Source organism: Nannospalax galili, unplaced genomic scaffold (assembly GCF_000622305.1).
Source record: "Nannospalax galili isolate Female #2095 unplaced genomic scaffold, S.galili_v1.0 scaffold441, whole genome shotgun sequence".
Classification (NCBI taxonomy): Eukaryota; Metazoa; Chordata; class Mammalia; order Rodentia; family Spalacidae; genus Nannospalax; species Nannospalax galili.
Genome location: NW_008348089.1, coordinates 7613317 through 7639959, shown reverse-complemented (window position 1 = coordinate 7639959; position 26643 = coordinate 7613317). Strand labels below are relative to the sequence as shown.

The 26643-nt window shown below is 39.5% G+C and overlaps 1 long non-coding RNA gene across 1 annotated transcript in view; it reads left to right on the top strand.

The window, feature by feature from the left end:
• LOC115072311 overlaps window positions 1–24355 on the top strand; it is a 103868-nt gene extending 79513 nt beyond the window's left edge. The window contains exons 2-4 of the long non-coding RNA XR_003851353.1: window positions 4897–4984; window positions 8187–8265; window positions 24266–24355. This is a non-coding gene — a long non-coding RNA (uncharacterized LOC115072311). The remainder of the gene's footprint in view (window positions 1–4896; window positions 4985–8186; window positions 8266–24265) is intronic.
• The last annotated feature ends 2288 nt before the right edge of the window (window positions 24356–26643 follow it).

The following is a 26643-nucleotide window of genomic DNA, read 5'->3' as shown; positions in this document are numbered from 1 at the left end:
ACCTCTTCCCCTGCAGTGGCTTTTGTCAGGACGAGAGTAATTCTGTGCTGTTTGACGGGATCTCAGATGATTCAAATTTTCTTTTTCAGTTGGGGAAATATTTTCATCTTATTAGTACTGGATGTTTAGGACATAAAATTATTTTGAAAGCATCTCACTAGAAAATTAAAATAATGCCCAACATAATTTAAAATTGGAACTCTCGATATATTTGAACTCTGGTTGTACTGAATTATAAATAAATTTCAAAGCAGTATGTTTTCATGTAGTAGTTATAGCTGGCTATGATTTTTTTTGCAATATTTTTCCTGATCATCTAGATTTCCTAACTTTCATCTGTTTCTAGTGAAAAGTGTACCAGAAGTATAGAAAGTTCCACATAACTGTCATTTTATCCCATCATGGCTGTCTCCTCTCAGTGCCTCATTAGAGAAAGGTGGCTTTTTTTGAAGCTGGTTGCAAAGCATCTCACTGATTTTTATTCCCTGCTAGGATGGTTTGGATGACAAGGACAGGAAGGAAAACAAAGGGAAACTGTCAGAAACTTAAGGCCCTTGTGACACTAAGGAGAAAAGATTTCCCAATGGGACATTTGTACCTGAGCCCCAAGGTTTGCATACGTGCTTAAATAGCATTAACTAAGCTGTTCAAAGTCACAGATGAGCTTAAGCAGTACATATTTCACAGCTCAAATTCACAGGTATGCTTAAATCACAACACTGTATTCGTTGTTCATTGTTACTTCAAAGATATAAATACGCGTGGAACATAAGCTTATACATGCGTTCATAAGATATAATGATCAATACAGAAAAAAGTAGCATTCCATTTTATCTGTGCTGTAAATGAAAGAGGCGCTTACCTGAGGTTTTTAAAGGGAAGTCTGATGAGTAGGATCTCCCATGGACTTTGCCAGTGTCCTCTTAATGGACAAGGTCCTTTCATTCTAAGCCAACCTGTTCCAGACCTCTGACATGAACTGCATTGGTGGAACATTTGGTTGATTGTTTTACTTGGTAATAAGGGAATTGATCACATACTGTCCTGTTCTAGATGAAGCTCACAGGATGGTAACATTTTGTGACTAAACTCTTAGCGCTATGTTTCATTTATACCAGAAAGACAAATTGTACCTTAAATATAATAAAACCTATTGTAGCAAACATTGTATTTGAATTATAGCTAGGCAGTCGAATTTTTCCCCACTCTCACCACAGAGCAAAGCAAAATGATGCCCTATGTCACATGTGTGTTATTCTTCACATTTTTCAGAAGTTCTGTTTTAGCAAAGGGTTATACATAGTTTACACATGGAACCTCTAAGAGATGAAAGCTAATTTCTTCCACGAATTGTTGAATGTCCCTGCAGTTAGATATTTAGGCAGAGTAAATGAAACCTTCTTGAATTTAGATTTCCATTTGCTGTTAAGATAATAAACTACTATATTCATTCCAGAGACTTGTACAGATCTTCAAGTGAGAAAATGTATGCAAAAGTAATTTTCAAGTGGTGAAGCACTGTAAAACTTGCATAATTGTTACTATTACAGTTGTTCACATTTGTACTTTTATAGAAAATGATGTGCTTTTTTCTATTTAAAATGTGAACTACATGAGCTAATATTTAGTATCTGTGTGAAAAATGACCACAAAGTTAGTACAGTTCCCCTTTCCTGTGCACAGTACAGTGGGGACAAGCAGCAATAAAAACGAAATGTGTTACGTGTCGAAATAGGGATGTCCTGGGTGAAGAGAAGGGCAGCTGGAGCAGCCGATGTTTCAGATAGCACCCCTAGGGCAGCGGGCCACAGCATGATGAACGTCTTTCACAAAGCAATTTAAATTGGCTCTTGAGAAAATATGGGACATCAAATATTCATTTGGAAAAGCCATTATTATTCTAGAGAAAGCCTGTGTGCCTTAAATCATTGCATTTCATTTACTGTTTCCATTTAGAGAAGACTGTCAAATGAATTCTAAGCAAGCTAAATAGATTTTGAACTTTCTTTTTTAATCTTTAAAACTTGAAAGCTCTGTTAATAGCTGATTTAAAGATTTTTGGACTTTTCTAGTTTAAAAATTATTTAGTGTGAAGAACACCTTAAAAATCAAATTTGCAAATCTGAACATATGTATTCATTGGCAGAAGCAAATATTTAAGACAGCAAAAGGTACCCATATCCTTAATATTTGATAAGATTCATTCTTATGACTTCTAATTTATTTATGTTTTTGAAGCACTTATTTTTCTGTCGGCTACTTAAGGAGGAAGAGATGTGAGAGAACTGCAGAGCAGGGACTCAGCTTAGCTTTCGTACTCATATTCGTAGCATTTTAAAGAGCGGACCACACAGAGAGATGGGCATTGAAATACCCAACTGATACTGTTATAGCAAACCAGAGACAGACAGTAATTACAGCAGTAAGATCAGACCTTATTCAGGAAGTGTAGCAAGAGGGGAAAGAGATTTCAGTACAGAACTGTGCTTCACTCTGAACACAGCCTGAATGGGTCAGGGTTTAGGCCCAGGCAGCAGGGCAAGGATCAGTGAATGGAAAGTTGCTAAGGAGAAGTATGAGGGGCTATAACAGGGAGGTAACTTGTCAATATAACAGGGAGGTAACTTGTCAATAAAGAAAGTACAGACCTATGCCACATATGTGGGCTCATGATTGGAGCAGGTGCCTGTGTGGGATCTGTTTTGGTCTACACTAAATAGCTGAACGTTATCTTTCACCTTCCTTACTATCAATATCTTGCACAAGTTTTTCCAACTGGCCTCCTGCTTTCACGTGGGTCCTTAAGGGATCAGAACGAGTCATGATAAAATTCCAATGCATTCTTAACATTTTTTTCTCTCTTCCTCCTCATCTTCCTCCCTTCTTCCTCCTCCTTTCTTCCTTTTCTTCCTTTTCCTATTTTTTGTCTAAATTTGTCTTATATCTTCAAAATTTAAAGGGAGAAACTGAAAACCCTTCACACATCTAATTTTTCTTTTAAAATATTTTGTTATTTTTATTTTATGTGTATGAGCGTTTTGCCTGCATGTGTGTAAGTATGCCATGTGCATTCAACACCCATGCAGAGACCAAAGGAGGGTGTCAGATAACCTGAAACTGGAGTTATGGACAGTTGTTATCTGCCATGTAGGTGCTGGGAATAGAAACCGGGTCCTCTGGAAGAACAGCAAGTGTTCTTAACCAACTGAGCCATCTCTCCAGCCCCCTTCAAACTTAAATTCTAGAGTTTTAATAAAGTTCTTTTTGCAAAACCATTTAAGGATGTACAAAAATATTATTGCTGAAGGTTTTCTTTTTCATTAAACCTTCTGAAAAATTGATTATGTTATGCTAATAAGTAAAATGTTCCTAATGTGTAACAGAGACAAGCAATACTGGCAGAATTTCAGGCTCAAGATTCCAACTTTTATTCTATGTTATTTTTTTATTTTGTTTTTTATTTTTATGAGTATGCATGCATTGCCTACATGTAGGTAAGTGCACCCATGTCATGCAATGCCCACAGAGGTCAGAAGAGGCTGTTGGATACCCTGGGACTGGAGTTACAGACAGTTGTTAGCTGCCATGTGAGTGCTGGGATTTGAACCCGGGTCTTGTGCAAGAACAACCAGTGTTCTTAACCACTGAGCCATCTCTCCAGCCCCGAGATTCCAACTTTTAAATTGGACAAACAAGGAAGCTTGTTTGCAATGAATGCTGTCGTCACACTGCAGGGTTCATTAATTTCTTCACTTATCCTTTTGCCTCTTGAAGATTCCTTCAGATTCTTCCTTGTCCTTTTTTTTCATACTATAAACAGCATGCCACACATTTGAAGAGCCTTTCGGTGAAGGGAACTTGAAGCCCACTTTCCCCAGTGGGATGGTGCATGGATTTATGCCTTCTCTACTAGGTTTATCTCTTGTTTACAGGTTTATGGGAAATGGGATTATCACAATTTTCAGTCCTCTTCATATTGTGGTTTCCTTGACAATCAGAAGAAATCCATGACTGACTTAGTAATGGTGAACGGTTGGATTAAGATGAAGTGGAAGTTGGCAGAAACCAGTTTCTAGGTAGCTTTTGAATTTATTGAATAGGTACTCACATGGCTAGACTTCAATTTTTAGTATGAATGTAATTAATCTTATGATGAACTGCTTTCTGAGATTTTAATGAATTACAGAAAATTAATGTAATTAATCTACATAATTTTCTAAATAAGAACTATCTATAAAGGTTAAGAATTTCACAATAAAAATATTTTTTTAATTTTATGAGTATGAGTGTATTGCCGGCATGTATAGTGCACCGATGCTGTACAGTGCTTGTGGAAGTGAGAAGAAGGTGTCAGATTCCCTAAAACTGGAGTTATGGATGGTTGTTAGCCACCATGTGAGTGCTGGGATTTGAACCCAGGTCCTCTGCAAGAGCAGCCAGTGCTCTTAACCTCTGAATCACCTCTCCAGCTGCAAGAACTTCCCTTCACATTTTTATAAGATACTATTTATTTATATCATATCATTACTTCAGGAACACAAGTTTCTACATCTGTGCTCAGGGTTGGTTTGTTCTGATAAAATTCTAAAAGATCCATTTTCTAACTTTTAGGAAGTGTGATTTTTACATCATAAATGAGCATCGTATCTGATACATTTCTTTTTTCTTGTTTTGTCATTTGTTGACTGAACTATATAATAAGTGCTTTGATCAGTAGTCCTACAAAACTCTTAGTGCCTTGATCCTGAATTATTTTAATATTAATACATGCTTATAGCTTCTACAATGGTAAACTTTCTATTTCCTTTTTGTTGTATTGTGTAACAAAACATACTGATAACTAATAAGTGATGAACCCATCTATGAGGAAAGTGACAGAAATGATTATACTTTCAGGAATGAAATAATGGTCTATGACAGCTCCATGACAGCAGGGAACAGGCACAGGATTCAGCTTCTCTTCACACTTCGGATGCCATGCGTGGTAAGGACCAAGGGAGTATTTGCTGAATGAATGAAGTTTTACACAAAAGAGGCCTAATTTGTCTTCTCAAGCTGTAAAGTCTATCTTTTACCCCATACCTCAATATCAAGAAAATACATGTATTTTCCAGAACACACACACACACACACACACACACACACACACACACACACACACAGTCAAAAAATCATGGAAAGGATTGTATAATATAAGACTGAGTTGTGACTAATCTGACTGAATATTAAAAGAACAAAATAATTTATTTTAAATATTACTTGTCTCTATTAAATTTGCCATGGGAGTGCCACAGACAACCTTCTGCCTATGTTATGGTCAGGAGCCTGTGGGGAGGTTCCAGACAAGTCTGGCTAGCAGCAGGAATAGTGAGTAGTTCTTTGGATTTGTTTTGTCTGATTCTTAAGGCTCAATCAGCAGCAATCACTTTTTTTAAAGGTCTTATTTTTTTAGTAAGGCATTTATAAATCAATTTAAATAGAGGTATTTTTGAGTTACGAAGTCAACATCAGTATTTTATGGGAAAAACACCAGTGAATTAAACCAAGGGATGTTGCTTTCAGGACACTTCCCACTGCTTTTCTTAAATGGCCCATTTACATTTAATTTATTCCAGTTCTGATCTGCAGTTAATAACAAGCAGTTATTATGTCTCCAAAACATGACATAAATAAGATAATGCCAATTTGGAGCTGGATACTGTGTGAATAGAAGCATTTTTTGTTGTTTAAAGCTAATTAGCATGAAAGTTCATTTGGCTACTTCAAACAACATGAGAAGACACTGAGAACACTGTGTCCAGAGTGGAAACTGTCTACTGAAGAAAAACCAAGAAGCGTAAAACATATACACACCTTCCAACTAGTCTAAACTTGCAAAGAAGAGTCTAATTTCAGGAAAAATTTAAACCAGTTGGTGTCAGCTACAACAATCTGTTCTTCGGGATTTCAGCCTAATCCTATTTGACACTAGGTAGCACCCACTCTATTATTCATCCAGCAAGTGTAGAAAGAAGCCCTCTCAAGAGAGAAAAACGAGTCAGGGGAAATTATGCTTAACTACATAAGTACGCTCTCAGCAAAGCACCATGCAGCTGTGGCTCAGTAGGCATCCTAGCTGGACAGCTTCCCAGGAAATGTGGAGATGAATGTAGTCACAAAAAGCTCTAATTTCATACACTCTTTATTTTCAAACTGATGATAGACTTCCTAAGAGAGGATTAATTCCTACTCCTCCCAGCCTCTGAACTTGAGAGCGCCTTAACATCATCTGGAGCTAGGCGATGGCCCCAAAATTCCACATTTTTCCCTAGAAGGAAACTAAAACTGGGGATAAAAATGGTGGCAAGTCCAGAATTGTGACTTCTACAATGGCAGACCAAAACATAGCCAGGAGCCAGGTCAGTACTCTAGGTCGGACTCAGCATCCCAGGTGAATTCAAGGCAGATGATCCTCAGGCCACTCAGAAAAACTGTCAAAGGTGGCTAAGCTAATTTTTAAGACTATCCAAACGATGAAAATACGTAAATTTTATGTTACACGTTTGTTGCTGTCACAAAAACATGAGATACACCAACTCACAAAGAGAAAAGATCTATTTTTGCTGTTTGGGAGGTCCATCATCAGTTGGCCCAAGGCTGGGGCCTAAGTCAAGGCACTCAGCAAGGAAGCAGCAGACAGAGCAAAGTGTGTACCTCCTGGTCTAGAGATAAGAGAAAAGCTTCCCAGAATTCCATGGAGGACACCAGAAGTGAACCTGGAGCCTCCCTTCAGGAGCCACCTCTTAAAGATTCTGCCAGCTCTGGGATCTACCCCTTGAGCTCAGATGTGGGCTTTTCAGAGACATGGCCCTTGCAAAGGAGCATTTTAATGATGGAAATAAACTCTGCTCCAGATTCTTTTACTCCTTTCAGACAACAGAATAAAGACTGAGTCTTTGAGACCTCAGCTAGAGCCAAGCATAGACAGCTGGAGACCAAGAGTGAGTAATCCTTGGCGATCAGCAGAAGAGTCAGCAGCATGGCTGGGTTAGAGGTCTAACAGTGAATGGTAACAGAACCTCAAGCGAAATCTTTGCACATTTTGCTATATTGAATCATCTCAAGTTTGATTGAGGTGAGAAAATTACCCCTTGAAAATATTTGGATGATAAACTTTTATTTCTTGTAGTAAAAGAGAACCAACTTATATTATACACAGGAAGAATTCCTGAATTGTCAGAATGAAGTGAAGCCTTATTGAATTTTCTACAGAAAATTTCCATAGCATGTTCTCAACTTCTCTTTCACAAACACCATATTCACATAATTTAAAAATTATGTGCATATCATGTGTCAAATATTTCTCCTTTGACAATATTCTACAACATGTTTTTAGAATGTTAACCTGATTGCCTTTTATAATTTTAATACATTTTTAGTTTGGACTAGTTTTAGATTTGCAGCAAAGTCTTGCAGACAGCATGAAGAGTGTGGAATATTCTAAGTACCACTGACCTGATCTTTGCTACTGTTGACATCTACATGACCAGGATACACTTGTCAGAACTAACACCCAGCACCAGTACACTGATGGATGCTGTGAGTTGGACATTAGGATTTAATGTTCTCAACTGGTCTAGGATTCATCCAGGACACAGAACAGTATTTAGTTGTCCTCAGGACACAACACTTGTCTGCTCCTTTGGTCCCTTCCAGTCTGGGAAATTTCTCAGCCTTCTTTCATGTGGCTGCATCATTTGGCTCATCACTGCTGATGACAACCTGGATTATCGGGCCAAGGATGTGCTTTTCAGGTTTCTCTACTACAAAGTTATTGGTTTTCTCTTCTTCTATTTTATTATTTGAAATCAAATAAATAAATTTATTTCATACACATACCCGCACACACACCACCACACACATACAAGGGATTCAGCTCTACTTCAGAGGGAAGAGTACTTATATAAATTATTTGAAAGCCTCTAAGAAAGACTTGTCTCTTCTCTCCCAATTTTTTGTCATTTATTCACAATGGTATGACCATTGGGTATATAGTTGATATACTGAATTATACGCAATGCATATTGGTTATTTTTGTTGCTTCAAATTGTCCCAGCTTTGATTACTAGTGTCTTTTTTGGACAAGCTCCTTTGTCCCTTTGAAATAAACTGCCATTTTGTTTTTAACTACTTCCTTTTTGCTACAGCAAGGCATCCCAGACTCACCTTGTATTGGCCTCCTCCATCCATGAGATCAGTTTTATTTTTAACCTCAAGAAGATAGTAGTAAGTATATTTGGGTTATTGTACAAAAAAAATTGTCCAGTATTATAGATGCTTATGATGGTTCTATTAATTACAAGGTTGAGAGCAAAATAAGATCTGATTAGGTTTTCTCATGCAAGGACACTACTGAGTGCACATACTAGTCTGAGGACATTATTAGGAAGGCAAGAAAGCTCACACTTGTAATAGATTTTGCCTTTGCCTTTTCACATGGTCATTATGTAGAAAGATTTCAGTTAGAAGGACAACTGTTTCGTCACTTACCACACCTGGAATCAGATAGGACCATGTTTTATACTCTGTTCAGAAACATTCATTTCTAATGAAACACCTCTGGCCCTAGACAGATGCCACTGAGAACTTCACCAGGGAGAGATGAGCAGTGCGCTGCTTTTACTGTTTCTTGGTTATTAATGTGCTAAACATTCTGCTGCTTCCATTATTTCTGTGAACAAAACAAATGCAGTCATCCCCCACAGTCACAGTTTTGATAGCCTTTATTGTCTTTGTCATCGTTCCTACCTAAAGCAAATAGAGACTAGCCCACAGATATTTTTGTATGTCCTGGTACAATCAAAAATTAAGTCATGGTTAAGTATATCCTTTGTCCCTTTATAACTCAGTAGAAGCCACCATTGAAGAGTGACTGTGGATATGGGTGTGAGGACAGTAGTTCATTTAAAAGACAGTGTTGTCATTATAGCGATAAATGAATACATCATGAATAAGGGACATAAAGTCTTTCCACTGTGTCTCCAAAATGCTCTTGCAACAAGCATGTGTTCAGGCAAGAAGGAATACATACTGGAAAACTCACGAGTAGCTGATAACAGTCACACATGCAGAAAGACATGTCACCACCAAACTATGTTCATGAAACAAAGAGCTCTTGGAATGTTTAATTCTAACACTCAGGGATCAAGACTACTAAATCCTTTCTCTCTAAACATTTTGTGGTCATGATACTCTCACAATTACCTGGATTATGTTTTGGGGTGAAGGTATGCAAAGATGTTTATACTAGCTTATAGATTTGTTTCAGAATTTTGGCACACACGGACACAAATACAGATGGTCATTACTTTAATGATAGAAAAGTGGGTTCTAATACTCAATGAAATAGATGGTGATTTGCTCTGAAATGTCACTGAGGGCATGAAAAGGAATGAAAGAATAAAAACAGAAAACAGGAAAACAGGTTCTCTCTAGTTTCCTAGACAAGCTGTTTTCAAATTGACCATATGAGACTCAACTTGGGAACTGTAAAAACATTCAATGATTGGGTTGTGATGCCTGGTGGTGTCCAGGCATTTGACTCATTTATTTGCATTGGAGATTATATTATGGATTCAACACCCCAGAACAATAATTTTCAAATTTTAATGAACTTAAAAAATATCTGTTTAATTTGTTAACAACTTTGCATAGGGACCAAACCCAGTGTTCATGATTATTGATCAATTCTGGCATCCAGATGTTTACACTTTATAAATACTCCCTCCAGACCCTCAGCTCTCCGAATGACAACACTTTAATCTAAATCGCTATAACCACTTGTGATGCTGATGCAGGTGCAGCAGCAGCCAGCCCGGACTTCCTCTGGAGTGGCCAGGTCGCTAGGGAGTAGCTTGGTTTTCTTGGCAAGCCTAGAATCTGCTGGTCTCACCACATGGTCATTGTTCGCTCCCTCACCAACTGTCCACGCACCCCATTCTTCAATACTCTGCTCTGGAATTCATGATTCCCCCACGTTGCTCCTCCCCAGGCCTCTTGTGTTCCCAATAGCAATGTCACAACATTATCTGACTGTTGGGTGAATCTCAGTATTCTTATCCATGTCTTCTATAATACTCAAAATCCTTTGAAATGTCCAACTGTGACTGCATGATTTTTGTTCTTTGAGTGACTGTCTCAATTTCTTATAACTGGGGGGTACCCCTAATCTCCAAGACTAATAGACAAGCTTTATAAATAACTCTAATGTACTGTGAAACATTCTATTTCAAAGAGAAATACAATATGTCACGGAATTACAGATATTTTTGTTCATCTGTAAAATTAATTTATTCATGACATTTCTCCTCTGTAATTAACATGAATAATTCAGAAGAGGCTGCAGTCTGTCTCACTGTGACTGAGAAGCTCACATGCAGTTGGCTCAATTTTCCAAGCTGGTGGAGAAGAACAAAAACAGATAATACAAAATCACTTCTATTTGTGTTTAGAATACAGTTTTGGCATTTCCTTTGGTATGACCGTGGCTGATGCTCTGGAAATCCCAGAAACTTCAAATAAAAGATTGAAGCCGTATTTGTAAGCTGGATTCTCCAGAATCTGTCCTGTTCAGTATCCCCACATACTGCCATATGGCTTGTTTTCCCAAGCCCTGCTCTGGGTGTAAGAGCAAGCTCTTTTTTGGGAAAAAAGAGATTTGATGTTTGGGATACGTTAGGTATGCTAATTTACAATTCCTTCCTCCTCAATTAGAATATAGTGTCCTCATATGGCTGTCTCTTGCCCGGTAAAGGATATTCTGTCTATGATAAAAGAGTGAATCAAGCTAGGCTAGGTTATACCTGGGGTCTCCAATAACCCTGAGGCCATCAGAGATAGATCTTAAGGGCCATGGAACAGATTTATATTTTCTCACCACAAATATTTATCAATTTATAGTGAGGTATTATTTTTTCATTCAGAAATGAAGAGCTCCTAAATACTGGGCAATTTGTTTTACAAATATAAGTCTTCATAGTAGAAAAATATACTGGAAGTTTCTAAAACCCAGATTCGAATTACTTGTCGTGTTTTCTGTTAGAAGCACACTGAATTCTCATGGATATATAAATATGGTATGTTCTTTGTTAGAGTGTCTTACCTCTTTGTATGACAGTGACATACTCCTTAACACCGATAAAGTTTACAAGGCAGCATTATGACTGCATGCCAACTCTCTGACTCCCACTATGGGCCTGCTTTGTTACTTCTCCTGTGCTGACCTTATCTTTTCTCCATTCAACAGAGCCAGGAGGCTTTGTGGGCAGAAGTCAATTTGCCAGCTCACATTCTTTTACTAACCGTGATTGTTTCAGTCCTGAGAATTTGTCACAAGTTGTTTCATTCAGAGTAGAGCATGGAACTTGTGGTCAATTCCTGGGGTAGCAAACCAAAGCATGAATTATTCCAGCTGCAGCTGGCAGCCATCAGAGATTCCCTGAGATAAAGCTGGAGGTTCTTGATGATGTAGTTTAGCCTTCACACCCAGGCATACCTGAAGCCTGTTCTCATCACACTATGGCTACCTTAATAAATAATCTTTATTGTGTGTAGGAATTTTAGTTGGTATTTCTGTTTGGCAACAGCAAGATGCTTAACAGACATGATTACCTGTGGCTAGCATGTTCATCAGCTGAACAAGAAGTATTGTTTCCAATAGATGATGGGGAAAACAATGGCAATGATCACAACCCCGTGATGAAGTGCGAAAGTCTTGCCTCTGTGCTAGGACCATGGCTTCCTTCCCCCTCATGACACAATGAGAAAGGGCCATATGGGGCGCGCGGTCCTGCGGGGATCGGTCCCCTACACGTGGTCTGGAAGGCAGCGAGTTCTGCGGGGGTTCTCTCTGCTGCTTCCCTGTGTCTTCCATGGCTCTCTGCTGCTGGAGTGTTGTCTAGCCGGGTCCCGCCCTTATTTCACCCGTGTACTTTCCTTAATATGTGAGTTCCACTGGCCACTGGACCACGTGGGAAAGTACGGGGCGGCTGAAGCTGGGATCCGTGAGTTAGTGACGGAGGAATGTTGTCCCCTGGGGAGACTAGATTGCAGGCAGAAGACACAGACTCAGCTCAGTCAGATTCAGTGGTACAGCTCTTTATTCAGTGTCCCAGCTCTAGTTCCTAGCTCCAGCTCCTTCTTCCAGCTCCGCTTCTAGCTCCAAATTATTGAGAGAAGACTAGGATATTTTTATATTGTAGGGGCAGTGGTAAAAGCTTTAGCTGATAGGTATTTTGGGGATGCCTCATTTACGTGTGGAAATGGGCTCCCGCCAGGCTGCCAGACTGTCAGACTGCTTGAAAAATCACACAGGAAAGCATGGTATTTCCAGAGCCAGAGGCCATGTTTTCTATGGCGGCTACTTCAAAGGAGAGTTAGGAAGATGCCAGGTACTCTGCTGAAAGGAGTCATCTGCAGAAACTTCTACTTTACACAACAGAGGTCCCCAACATCTCCTCCTCTTTGATTTAAATATGAAGAAGCGCCATTACCAGCCCTAAGGGCCTGCTCATCTCATCTCGGGAGAATCCAAAGTTTGATAACTGACCATGACCTGTTCTGTAGTGATTTTCACCAATAACAGTAACTGTCAGCAAAGAAATCTTAAAAAATAGTGAGCAAGCATAATACACAGTATTATCAAGGGGTAGGAGCCATGCAAACAAGGGATTGTTAAGCCAAATAGATTACAAAGTTTTTGAGAGTGTTAACATTGGTTTCAACAACATTTGATTCATTTACAAAGAAACAGTATCTTTTTTCCCAATATCATATACCCTTCCCATGTCCAGCAGTTATTAAGTCCAATGTTCTTTTGTGAAGCACAGCTCTGGTGAGAGAGTTCGTTTGTTGTTGGAGAAACTCCAGGCTATCAGTCACTGATGTCATAGTTTGTGATAGAATATTAGAATGTGACTGTGTGGGGCAACTTATAGCAAGTTCTGGATGGTGATGGTTTTGCCTCCTGAGTCCTCAGATGAGAAACCTGCAAAGCTGTACCTCTACCTGGAGAGAGCTGTAGTTGTATTTAACAGAAATGGGGAAAATGCATTTGCTGTAGGAAGTCACTGAAACTGGGGGCTGTTTGTTACTTCAGCAAAGTTGGCTAATATCCAGGAAATCAGGAGTGAGTATCCTATGTTGTGTTGAGGAAGAGAGGAGGAAAACCTTATATATTAGAACACAGCCCCTGCTTTTCTTGCCTGTTCATCCCAAGGGTGTGGTTGGTATTATACAGTGGTCCCTTCCAGAGCATGTCTAAAGTGTCTAAGACTTGGTTTCGTCATTCTATCACTAACATTTCACAGAGTCTGGATTAACCAATGTCTGTTTTACCTTAGCTGTGAGGAAGGGAAAGAAGCAATAGCATCATTCAGAACAAGAAGGTATCTGTATTAATATGGAGCTGTGACAGTGAGGGTGCTCCAGAAAGTGCTTGGATGAATTGCAATAAAAAGGGGATTTACTAGATTGGCTTATATGGTACAGTCTGGGAAGTCCAGCAATGGCTGTTTTCATACAGAAGAAGCTGAGAGCCTGGTAACTGCTTGGCTCCAATCTGGCACCCAAGGTCTGGAGGATTCCTGGTGATACTCTGGTTTTTCAGTCCACATTGGAAGCCTAAAGAAACTGGGTTCTGTTATCAGTGAGAGACTGCGGCAGCAGTGGTGGCAACAGGGTAGATGAAATCATCAGTGGAGTGCAAAGGGAAGCAGGCAAGAAACAAAGCCTCCTTCTGACCTCCATCCATCTGGACTGCCACTGGAAGGTGCAGCTCACATTTAGGGTGAGCCTTGCCACTTCAATAACCTGATCAAGAAAATCACTCCCAAGTGTGCCTATCAGCTTACTTCTTAGTCCATTCCAGATCCAGTCAAGTTGACAACTAAGATCAGCCATCACAGTCAACTTAGCCTATCCGGAAGTGACGCATTACACATTTTTAAATGCATCCTATGCTTGGTTATGAGCACTGAGTAAGGATGAGCTAGGCCAGTGACCAGAAGAAGGCAATGTGCCATCCAAATGTTAACAGGTGAAAGGGGATTATCAGTGGTAGAGATGGTCCTTTGGGGAACCAATACCTTTAAACACAAGGTGTTATCAAAGAGCAATTAATGGCTGACACACAGATTGTGTAAGGGAGAAGCGGGAATGGGTCTAGCCATAATAAACACTCTGTAGTCTGTGCAGGACCTGTCCTTTACTCTGTGTGAATTAAAAACCCACAAAAGGAGCCAATCTGGTCAGAATTTAGTTTTACTAATATCCCTTTTGGTGGGATTAGTGGTGGGAAAAGAATAAGTCAAACCATGGAAATATTGATGTGGAGACTGAAAGTTGTGTTGGTGTGGGTAAAAAGCTGACAGCCAACATCAAGTCACTAGGTGCAGAGGGCAGGGTGCACAGAGACCACACATCCACTGTGCACTGCTAGATTTAGTTAAGGTTGAGGCTGAAGTGGTGGTGGTCTGAGAGCCCCTTCAGAGTTGTTCATGAGAATAAAAGGAAGCCTAACAATGATTTTGGACTTGAGGCTGAGAGAGAAAGAGAGACCACCTAATATCTCCCTAGTCTTAATTATTAAATTTTTCCAAACTTCAATTTCCTCACCAGTAAAGTGGGCACTGTGAAGTATATTCCAATAGGGATATGGTGGCAGTGGGGTGAGGCAGGGCATGCAGAGATTTCAACGGTGACTTGGGCATAATAAGGGACACTTTCCTGGTTTGTGTTTCTTTTTCCTCATTATTATTAATTCCGTTCTCTCCACTGGGAGAAGACAAGTTGGAAATTTGAAGTGAAAGAAAAGAGTAAAGTAGATTTAATTTCAACAAGTAGAATTTGATTTTCCCAGTTGGAATTTAAGGAGGTGTTCACAGGCCTTCTTTCACTAAGTGAAACCTCAACAATTTCAAATGGACAGACTAAACATTGCCTACAAGTAAAGATAAGTATGGCACTGCATTTGAACAGCATCCTATGGTCACAGCTTAGGGTGTACCATGATGGGTCAGCAGAAACCAGAGAAAGAAGGGAGTCATCTACTTCATAAGACAAACAAGTGTCACAATCCTCCACCTGGCTAGTGGCGTTCACCAGCTCTGGAGTAAGGACAAAATGTTTACTCTGTGATTATTAAAAAGGACTGTCATTGTAACTGCTTAAAAAATAATCAGGTGTTTATCCCATGCTGTGGGATCAAAAATTCCAGCAAATTCTTGTATCTTAAAGATTCCCTAAGTTTTGAGATGCTCTGTTTCTGTTCCAATTTCATCGTGTTGCTATGATAAAATGCTATGACCCAAAGCAACTTATGGGAGGAAAGAGTTTAAGTTGACGAGTTACAGTCCATTTTATGAAGGAAGTCAGAGCAGGAACTCAAGCAGGAACTTGAAGCAGACCATGGAGGAATGTTGTTTGTTGGTTTGCTCACAAGCTCATGCAAAGCTAGCTTTCTTACATAGTCCAGAACCACCTTCTCATAAAATGGTGCCATGCATCAATTAATAAACCAACATAGTCCTCCTACAGATGTGCCCTGAGGCCAATCTGATCTAGACAATTCCTCAATCTAGGCTTTCCTCTCATATATCTTCAGGTTGTGTCAAGTTGACAGTTAGAGCTAACTAGGCCAGCTTCCTAGATTGACTCAAGATGCCTGTTGTGACTCCTCTTATGACCCTCCTCCTGAGAGTGAGCAGGAAACGAAATCCAGGGAAGAATGATGCTTTAATAACACTTGAGTTTGCCCTAAGTGGCAAATTAAATTCAAAGGATATACTAAATGTAACCTACTTTTATTTTGCTAATGGTTTGTGGCTCAGGATTGTGATTATTACAAAGTTTCAGTGTGTTGGGTAACTTTTCATCACAGTGTCCACCAAAACGCACAGCTCTCCTCAAAAAGAGGTAGTTTATCTTAGGCCCAGATATAAATGACCATGTCCCAGGTCACCCTAAATTCCATGTTCCATTGTGGTTACATTTTCATGAAGTTTTTGTAGTAACAGAGCAAGGAAAGCCATAAATCAAGACACTTTTCAAATATATTGGTAGAGGGTCTGGAGAGATGGCTCAGTGATTAGGAGCACTGACTGCTCTTGCAGAGGACCAGAGTTTGGTTCCCGGCACCCACATGGAGGTTAACCATCATCCCTAACTACAGGACCAGAGGATTTGATGTCCTCTCTGGCCTCTGCAGGCATTGCATAACATGGGTGCACTTACATACATGCAGGCAAAACTCTCATACACATATAATTAAAATAAATTATTTAAAAACAAACAAAAAGCCAAACATGTCGGTGGACACATCAGAGAGGTGGATTATAGTAAAGCGAGGAGAATTCAGATATGAGTCTTACATGTTATCCGACAGGCTTCTTAGCCGTTGGGTTGGTGGAAGCTGGTGGTCTGCTATGTTCATATAACTCAAAAGGTTTTTAACTGGTAGTCACAATATGTTAGGTCAGACACAGATGGGGTCATGAAATGGCTATTTTGGGAGCTAAAGATGCCTAAGACAAATGGTAATTAGGCCCTTGGCCTGCAACATTCCAAACTCTTCACAATCATGGAAGTGCTAATTAGTAGATCAACCTTGCAGAATGTTCAGTTTGAAGATGCAGGCTATTTTTTTCTGGGAACTTTTGTTCACAACAATGACAAAACACAAGAGTAAAAGAAAAATCAATATATAGAGAGGAAGGACTTATTTTGGTTCATGTAGGCAAACGTTTTGGCTTACAGTCAGTGGATCCATTGTTTGGGGTCAGACAATGTACTGGAGCAGGCTGTGCACTTCAGTAGCTGGGAAGCAAGACAGAGGAAAAACAAGAGGAACGAGGCCCCAAGATCCTCGTCTAGGGCACTCCCCCCACAACATACTTCCTTCCATTAGGCAGTACCTCCAAAGAGTTCCGCCACCTTCCAAATCTCCACAGGCTATCATGGAAGCCTCAAACATGAGGAACTTTTAGGATGCTTCCTAGCCTTGCAGATGAAAAGACACGCCGCAGAACAGGATGAAATATTCAGGGTGTATGTGAAAAGGAGCAGACTGGAGCCCTGTAGTAGTGGTTTATGCTTTATGCCAGAAACTCCCCTTATGTCTGGCTTGAATCTAAGCAACTTTGTGCTGATGTTATAATAGGATGAGACTCTTTAGGGCACTAGCAAGCAAGAGCTGATTGACAGGCCTGTGGACTGATGACACCCCCCAACACACATACACACACACACACAGAGGAAAACTTAGAAATATACTTAGAATATATAGAAAGAACTCAGACACTTAATATAATCTAATTCATGTTAAACTGTTTACCATATGCCACAGCAATCCTGCTCTTTTATACTTACATGAGAGAACGAAAAACTTATGTTTACACAGAGTAGTAACTAACTGCTCATAGTAGCCTTATTTATAACACTTATACTTTGCATATTATTTATTATAAAGCAAATTGGAAACCATGGAGAGTGCAACAGCAGGTGACTAGATAAGCTGGGGTAGATGTACAAGAGCTTACTAAGCCCAGCAGTGACTGAGCATGGAGGAGGTACTATTCAGGCCCATTCCTGAGACATGAGGTGACTGCAGTGGGAAATTGCTTAAGGACACCTTGACTTGGCAAAACCAGCCATTCCCAAGAACGTCACTGTGGTCAGTCCAAGCCTCTTCTTAGCTGCTGTTTCTTTCTCTTTTGTGTTTCTGGGTTCTCTGTCAGAACGAGGCTACTTTGAAGTCCCCAGGATTGCCTAGATTCTCTCCCCTTCATCTTTCACAGCATTTCTCCTAATTTGTTTTCATGGCTTATCCTGCCTGACATCTGCTTCCCTTTCCAGGAGATGCAAATTAATGAAATCTTGCCTGGTGTTGAGGTTGGGTGCAACTTCTTAAAGGAATAGAAAAAAAATCTCACAATGAAGATATCCTTTATTGTTATGATGGTGATATGGACATATTAATTTGATAAAAATTACTGAAATACACACTTCAAGTGTTACATTCTTCAGTAAAACTTCTTAAAGAATAATGACCATGGCTGACTTGTCAGGACAGACACTGCCATGCACAGATGGCAAAGCCATCTGTGATATTATTCTGGAAAAATCACACTGTCCACTTACTTAGGAGCTGCATTTAGAATCCTTTGGGTACTACAGATCTCGTTTTAAAGACATACCTACATGTTTAGGTCACTATTCCTTGTAAGTGGGCATGAGGCGGTTGAATAACAGAATCCCAGATAGCTGTAGAAGGCCCAATATTTAAAGGAGACAAAGAAATTACCATTAAGAAATGCCTTTCGAAAAAATGGATATGATTTTTTTAGGTAGTTTTTAATATGGAGATTATTTTTTCTCCAAGATCTTGAATGGCACCCGAATACTTAGCCAGTAATAATGCCAGGAGACTCAACGTGCTGAGGTAGGACCCAGCATATTTAACCCGGCATGGGCATGTAGGGGGATCTGCAGTTGCAGCACTTATCAGACAATTGAAATTCTCCCTCCTCCTCCTCTTTCCCCTCAACTGTTGCCCCTCTTCTCTGTTTCCAGATTAGCTGTCACATAATGAGCATTGATTATTTAATGAATAAATAACTCCCTTCACAGCACTGCTTCTCATGGGAAACCCTTCAAAATACACCTTGCTCCTTTTCCTCCAGATTTAGCTGGGCACTGACAACAACAATATTATTTCATTGACCTTGTTTTTCTTCATTTATTATTTTAAGGTTTAGCTTTTACTGGGAACTAAGAAGCCTTATCAAAAGATCCTTCTATTACCAAAGAGGTCAGAAAGCTTCTGTTTGTAGGATATGCATGGCAGAGGAGCTGATTTGGTGTATAATTGAATTGCAATGCTGCTTAGATATGAGTGCTATTTTTTCGAGAAGAGTTGATCTCCACAGAACAATTACCAATGTCAAAACACATGAATGCCAAATGTTTCCTTACAGACCTTTAATGAACTTTATACTAATATAACATGAAGAAAGCAATCATTCTTTTAAAATATACCTTTAAATTTAGACTATCATTTGATTTATAGAAAAATTTCCAAAGTAGCAAGCACCAAGGTTTTAGTTACTTTTTATTTATATATTTTATGTTCTGTATATATTCATTGCTCGTGGTATTGTAAAAGGACATTTCCATACACAGACATAATGTATAATGAATGTGTTCCCCCATCCCTCCTACTTTCCTCCTTTTGCAGTGCTCTCCCTTCTCATTAGTCTATAAAGTAATAGATTTCTATATGACTTTCTTATGTATCATTAGTTTTCATTGATCCTCTCACCCATCCCCACCCTTCCCTCATCCCCCATACCCATTTAAACCCTCCCACTCAGTTTTTATCCCTTTACTCTCTTTATAAACCTATGTAGGTTTTATAATCCTGCTATTTGGTCTTCTTCCCAGGCTCCCCACCTCATGAATCTTTCTTATACCCTGGCTTGTTGTGCTGAACAGCTTTATGTGTCAACTTGACGCACCCGGGCTGAGAGAGCATTAACTGGGGAATTTCCTCCATTAGCCTGGCCTGTGACCATGTCTGTGAGGCATTTTCTTGATTGTTGAGTGATGTGGGAGGGCCCAGTCAATTGTGGGTGGTGTTACCCTTGGTCAGATGGTCCTGTGTTGTACAAGAAAGCAGGTTGAGCATGGGCTAGGAGAGCAAGCCAGGAAGCAACATTCCTCCATGGTGTGTGCCTCAGCTCCTGCCTTTAGGTTCCTGCTCTGAGTTCCTACCATGGGCTCCCTAAGTGATGAACTGTGACCCAGGAGATGCAAGGCAAATAAGCCCTTTCCTCCCCAAGTTGGTATTTACCAGAGTGTTTTATTACAGCAATTGAAGGCAAACTAGAACACTGAACAGACAGTCCTTGCAATTTGAATACATAAATCTGAAAGTGTGAATATGGGATCCATCTATGAGAGGGAACACATGACATTTGTGTTTCTGAGGCTGGATTACTACACTCAGTGTGTTTTCCAGTTCCATCAATTTTCCTGCACATTTCATAATTTCGTTTGTCTTTAGTGCTTAATAAAATTCCATTGTGCAAATATAACATGTCTGTATTATCTTTTTATCAGTCAATGTACATATAGGTTAATTCCATTTCCTGGAACATGGATGAACCAGTATCTCTGGTATAGTGTACAGAGTTCTTTGAGTGCATGTCTAGGAGTGGTATAGCTGGGGGATACGGTGGTTCCATTTTCCACACTGATTTCTGTAGTGGCTCTAGCTGTTGATACATTCATACTCCACCAACAGTGTATACAGTTCCCCTTTACGCGCATCCTTGCCAACATTTATTGTCATTTGTTTTCTTTGAAACAGGGCCTCCCTGTAGCCCCAGCTGTCCTGGAACTCACTATGTAGACCAGGTTGACCCTGAACTCACAGAGATCTGCCTGCCTGTGCCTCTCAAGTGCTGGGACTACAGGCATGTGCCACCATGCCCCGCCTAGGAATGCCATTCTTAACTGGGGTAAAATGGAATGTCAAGGTAGTTTGGATTTGAATTTCCCTGAACGGTAATAATGTTAAGAAATCTAAAAAATATTTATGAGGCTCAGAACCCACTGCTAGCATGCTCCAGCCCACACTGGTGAGCTAGTCAGAACCCTGCCCACTTTGCTGCAGTCTTCCCACTCTGTAACTAGGCCAAGAGCCTGCTGCTAGAGAGCTGCAGACCAGCCTGGTGAGCTGGTCATCATCATCCCCCTCCGGGACTAGGTCTGTCAAACACTGCTCCCAGCTCTGCACTAACACAGTGAGCTAGCTAGACCTTGCTGAGTATTCTGTAGTGGAATTTCTTTTAGAGATCTGCTAAGTCTTTATCCTTCCTTGATCATTATTAACCTGGTTACTTTTTTAAAGTATATTTCATCAGATGTTAGAACAGTGACACCTACATGTTTCCTGGTTTCATGTCCTTGGAATAATTTTTATCCTCCTTTTCACTCCAAGGTAGTGACGATCACTACTGATAAGGTGTGTTTCTTGAGAGAGCAAAGAAAATGGATCCTTTTTTCTAATCCAAGCTAGTAGCCTGTGTCTTTGGATAAGAGAATTGAGACCATCAACATTAAAAGTTATTATTGAAAGGTAGCTACTAATTCCTGACATATTTTAATTTTTGTTTATTTTCTTGTTCCTCCTTTGCTTAATCAATATCCTTGCACTGTTTATTTTTCTGCTTCAGCCTCTTACACACGCTTATCTTTCTCTGTCCAAAGCATCCCCCAGTACATCTGTATGGCTAACTTGGTCATATATTCCTCTAGCCCACTTTCATCATGGAAAGTTTTTTCCTTTGTTTCAGTTATGATGGTTAGTTTTGCCAGATATTGGCATCTATGTCCCTTACATATTTGAAATATATCTCTATAAGACCTTCTGGTTTTAAAGTTTCCATTGAAAACTCAGCTGCTATTCTGATGGATCTGCTCTGTGTATGGGACTTGGTCCTTCTCTCTTGCTGCTCTTGATTCTGACCCTCACAGGTCGTCTTTGTCATGACCTCCACAATCATGTAGAGGCAAGTGCACGCACACATACACACACACACACACACACACACACACACACGAAAAAAAGCAATGTACAATGTTTAATCAATATCCTTGCACTGTTTATCTTTTGAAATTTGAATTATTTGAAATTATTCTGTCACAAAGTTGGTCTCTTTCCCACCCTTGAAGCATGTATTCAGTTACTTATAATAGCATGGACTTGGGCTATTTGTTACTTTCAGTTATTGTCTAATACAATCACTATATTGTCACTCAAATTGCTCCAGCTTTGGCTCCCAGCACTCTTTCAGGCTGACACACCCTATCCCTCTGTCTTCTGGCACTTTCTTACATTCTGAGATTTAAGATGTCCCTGATTTACCTTGTCTGTTCCTAACTCCAGGTCTCACTCTCCAAAGAGCCCTGCTTCTTTTCATTATACAGTTGAGTTCTCACTCATTTTCCGAACCTGGATAACTGTCTTCTGTAGAACACATTGTTGGGGTTCCAGAACCTGCTAAAACATCACTAGGTCACCATGTGCCTGGGATGTAGCCTAGAGTTCTGTTTTGTGTGGTAGGTATGCTTATTAGGATTTTCTGCTGCATACTGTTTTGAGTTCTTGTTACTGTTTTATTGTGTTTTAAATTCTTATAAGGTGTTTGAAAAAGTGGATTATGGGAGGGGCCATTTGGGCAGCAAGAAATGGGTTTTGAAAATTTATTTATTCTTGGACTTATTTTCTCCCAGCTCAACTAGCATGGCTACTGTAGTGTGCAGAGCTTACTGGGTACAAGAGCCTGATACGTTTGTACGTGTTAATGAACATACTGGTGAATCTGGTGAATTAATCACATCTTGAGTTTGTTCCCCTAGATTTTATGGATTTTATCAGTTCACTAAGAGATGATCTGCTTTCCAGGTATAGGATCATCATGTTCAAACTCTTAGAAATGGACACATCTCTATAACTGGGATTTATTTACCCACAGTAAGAATTGCAATGGCAAGCAAACTAGAATGCTTAGGTCAGTGGAATCATTTCTAGTAATACTCAGGAAGCACAATCAGGACATTGCCTGGAGAGCATGGATCAGAGCACAGGGAACTTCCCGATTCCTGTATGGAATGGCATATTGTCAAAGATCATGATGTCCCTTTCCTCTGTTAGGGCCACTTTTACCCCCAGGAGCAGAAAATTCAGGATGAGTTCTACTTGCTTCTGGGGTATATGGATCTCCTTGGTCCTTTAGGCTGACAAATACTTCTATTTTTTCAAAAGCTCTAAACAGTCAGATGGTACAATAGGAGCAGAATTTTAAATGCCAAAGTTCCAATCTCATTGTTACACCTTTATGGAAAATAAGCACTTGATAACCACTATCTATGATTTCGGTGCTTAAAAAAATCTTAACATGTCTTTAACCACACATTGTGAAAACAAAACCAAACAAACCCAAGCTGGGATTTACTTCTATGAAAATATAAAAGTAAAAAATATTGCATTTACCAATCGTTTAATTTAGACACAGTAGATTTTTCCTTTATGCATCATTCCTCATTCATTCCTTCCCCATGCTAGAAGCACTTTGCTGTTATACACACATACTTGGTAATTGTATGACCTTGGGCAGCTTGTTTCACTTTCCTAATTTAACTTCTCTATCTGCAGCATTAATAAAGGTAATACTACTTCAGAACACTGATGCATTGATTAAATGCAATGAAATACGTCAATGTTTTCCCTGCCAGATAGTAAGCATTGAATCAAGGTTAGCTGTAGTCACATATTGAAAATATCCCCAGCAGGAGCTCAAAACTACAGTTAGCATTTCAGATACCATAGTCACAGTTTTTCTCCTACAGAATTAGTGCTGCTTTATTAAAGTGTTGTGGGCAAGTAGGCATTTATCTGGCAAATAGAGGTGTCAGTCCAAACTATTCAAGTTGGGACTGAATGCACTACGTTAACCACCACTGCTGTGTGGGTACTGTACTAAATGCTAAGGTCCATTTTTTAAAATAATCTGTTTTAAAACTAAGAGCAGATCCTTGTGAGTCTTTATTCATACTTAATGAAAGTGTCTGGTAGAGGTTGCCAGCTGTAATTACGTTAAGATGTTTTATAATTTATGTTAAAGGAAAGACCATATACATAAATTAGTACATATTTGTGCATGTTACCATGTAAATCAGAGCATACAGTTTTACAAATTGTTGTGTTTGGGGCTTTTCTATTGAAGCTGCCCTCTTTGGAAACTGAACGTCTACAAAACACCAATGATTGTGGTTGAAAATGGCCATCTTCTACAGCTATGTCATAAATGCAGGACTGCAGTGAAGAAGTCCATCATAATGTCCTCACTCTGAGTATTGGTCACATGGTCATCTGACATTCGGGTCCTCTGGAGCCCCAAGGAGAAGTTACTGTGCCTCACATTAGTGTGAACTTGTGAGGAAGTATTCACCAAAGATTACTACGGTGGTTTGAATGAGAAATGTCTCCCAGTAGGCTCAAGTATTTGAACCCTTGATATATGGTCCCTGGTGGGAGGCAATGTTTTGGGAGCTCATGAAATCTTTAGGGGGTGTGGCTTTGCTGAAGGAAGCACATTACTAAGGGCTGGCTTTGAGAGTTCATAGTCTTACCCCATTTCCCTTTTTTTTCCTCTCTCTCTCCTAGCTGAAAATGTCTGAAGATGTGAACGCTCAGCTTTCTACTCTGGCCATCTCTACCACTGTGCTTTCACCATGATGAACTTTTATCCTTCTGGAACCAGAAGCTTAAATAAACTCTTCCTTCTATAAGTTGCCTTGTTCATGGTGTTTTATCACAGCAACAGAACAGTAACGAACGCAACTATTCTTGACATCCATATAGGTCTCTAGGTAGAGTTTTAATTTTCCTTTTCTTTAGCTGACATGGGTTGTTAGGCATATTAGTATTCCAGAAGCATCAAAAGGTGGTCCCCAGGATCCCTTTTGGCCATGGAGATGACTTACCTGTTCCCAAAACTAGAGGTCATGGGGCATACAGCTGTGCCTAATTTTTTTTTTAAAGAACTCAAGTGTGGTCATTTGGGGGGCACATCTGATTTATTGTCTTCAGTCTCAGAAGTTAAATGCATCCACATCAGGGCTCACTTTTCTGTGGTCTGATTTAAGCCCTTTGGGCCAGCTGGCTTCTGAATTTTCAGATCCCTTCTGTTCTCTTTCACAGTTTGCTCCTGTCAAAATGGACTTGAACATTTAACCATATTTTCTTCTTAGTTAGCTATTTGGATATCTAACACTGGACTTCTTATCTGCTTTCAGCCTCTGAGACTTAATTTTTTTATCCTGCTTACAAGTTATCCTAGAGTCAATGCCCTGCCTTTTAACCCTGTTACTTTGGACACCAACTAATGGACCACAATTATGGAGGAGCCAGTCATTTGTTGACACTGCTGAGTCTCATACAGCACTGGAAAAATGAGGCTTCACATATTTTTCCTTCTAAGGGTGATGGGTAACAGTTTTCTTTGGAGAATTATGAGTTCTTTGTTTTCTTGAAGAAAAACAGGATGAATGAAATGGAAAACAGAGTATCAACACTGGAAAATAAAGTGGAAAACTAGACCACTCAAGCAAAGATTATGAAAAATTTAAGAAATCACAAGAATGGAATATGCAGGAATTGTGTGACACCATAAAAAGACTGAACTTATGAATCATATGCATGCAGGAAGGAGAAGAATCCCAAGATAATGGCATGGACCAGATCTTTAACAGAATCATGGAAGAAAATTTTCCAAAATTAAAGAAAAATATGCCCATACAAATACAAGAAGCATATAGAACACCAAACAGACAGGACCAGAAAAGAAATTCTCCATGGCACATCATAGTAAAAACACTAAACGTACAAAACAAAGAGACACTACTGAAAGCTGCAAAAGAGAAACAACAAGTCACATATAAAGGAAAACCTATTAGGATCACAGCTGACTTTTCAGTGCAAACTATGAAAGCCAAAAGAGCCTGGACCAAAGTATTCCCAGTTCTAAATGACCACAGATGCCAACCCATATTTCAATACCCAGCCAAAACATCTACTATAGTCAAAGGGGAAAGAAAAATCTTCCATGAAATAAATAGGCTGAAGGTATTCATGTCCATAAAACCAGCCCTTCAGAGAGCTCTGGAAGCAATGCAAAGAGCTGAAGAAAGGAATGACTATACACAATGGATCGCAGAAAAAAATCCAATGAAAGTATAACTGTGGAAAAGTACAGCTATATCAAGAATGTAAACATAAATAAAAATGTCAGCATTCAATACCCATCTTTCATTAATGAGTTTAAATATTAACGGACTGAACTCCCCTGTCAAAAGACAGAGGCTATGTGAATGGATTAAGAAACAAAACCCATCTTTTTGTTGTCTGCAAGAAACTCATCTCACTTTCAAGGACAGACACTATCTCAAAGTGAAAGGATGGAACAAAATATACCAAGCAAATGGCACTAATTAAAAAGCAGGCGTAGCAATCCTAATATCTGACAAAATAGACTTTAAACTGAAACTAACCAGAAAAGACAAAGAGGGTTATTTCATTTTGATCAAAGGAACAATCAATCAAGAAGATATTACAATCATGAACATATATTCACCAAACTCTGGTGCACCCAACTTCATAAAAACAATACTATAGGACTTTAAGACCCAGACTAACTCCAACTCATTAATATTGAGGAATTTCAATACCCCACTGTCTCCATTAGATAGGTCAACAGGGCAGAGAATTAACAGAGAGACATCTGAATTAAGCAATACCATATGTCGAATGGACTTAACAGACACCTACCAAGCATTCACCAAAGGACATACTTTCTACTCAGCACCCCATGGAACCTTCTCCAAAATCGACCATATACTGGGGCACAAAACAAACCTCAACAAATACAAAAAGATTGAAATAATTCCATGCATTCTATCAGACCACAATGCAATAAAGCCTACAATCAACACTGAAGAAGCCCTAATCATCACATGAACTCATGGAGATTAAACAACACACTC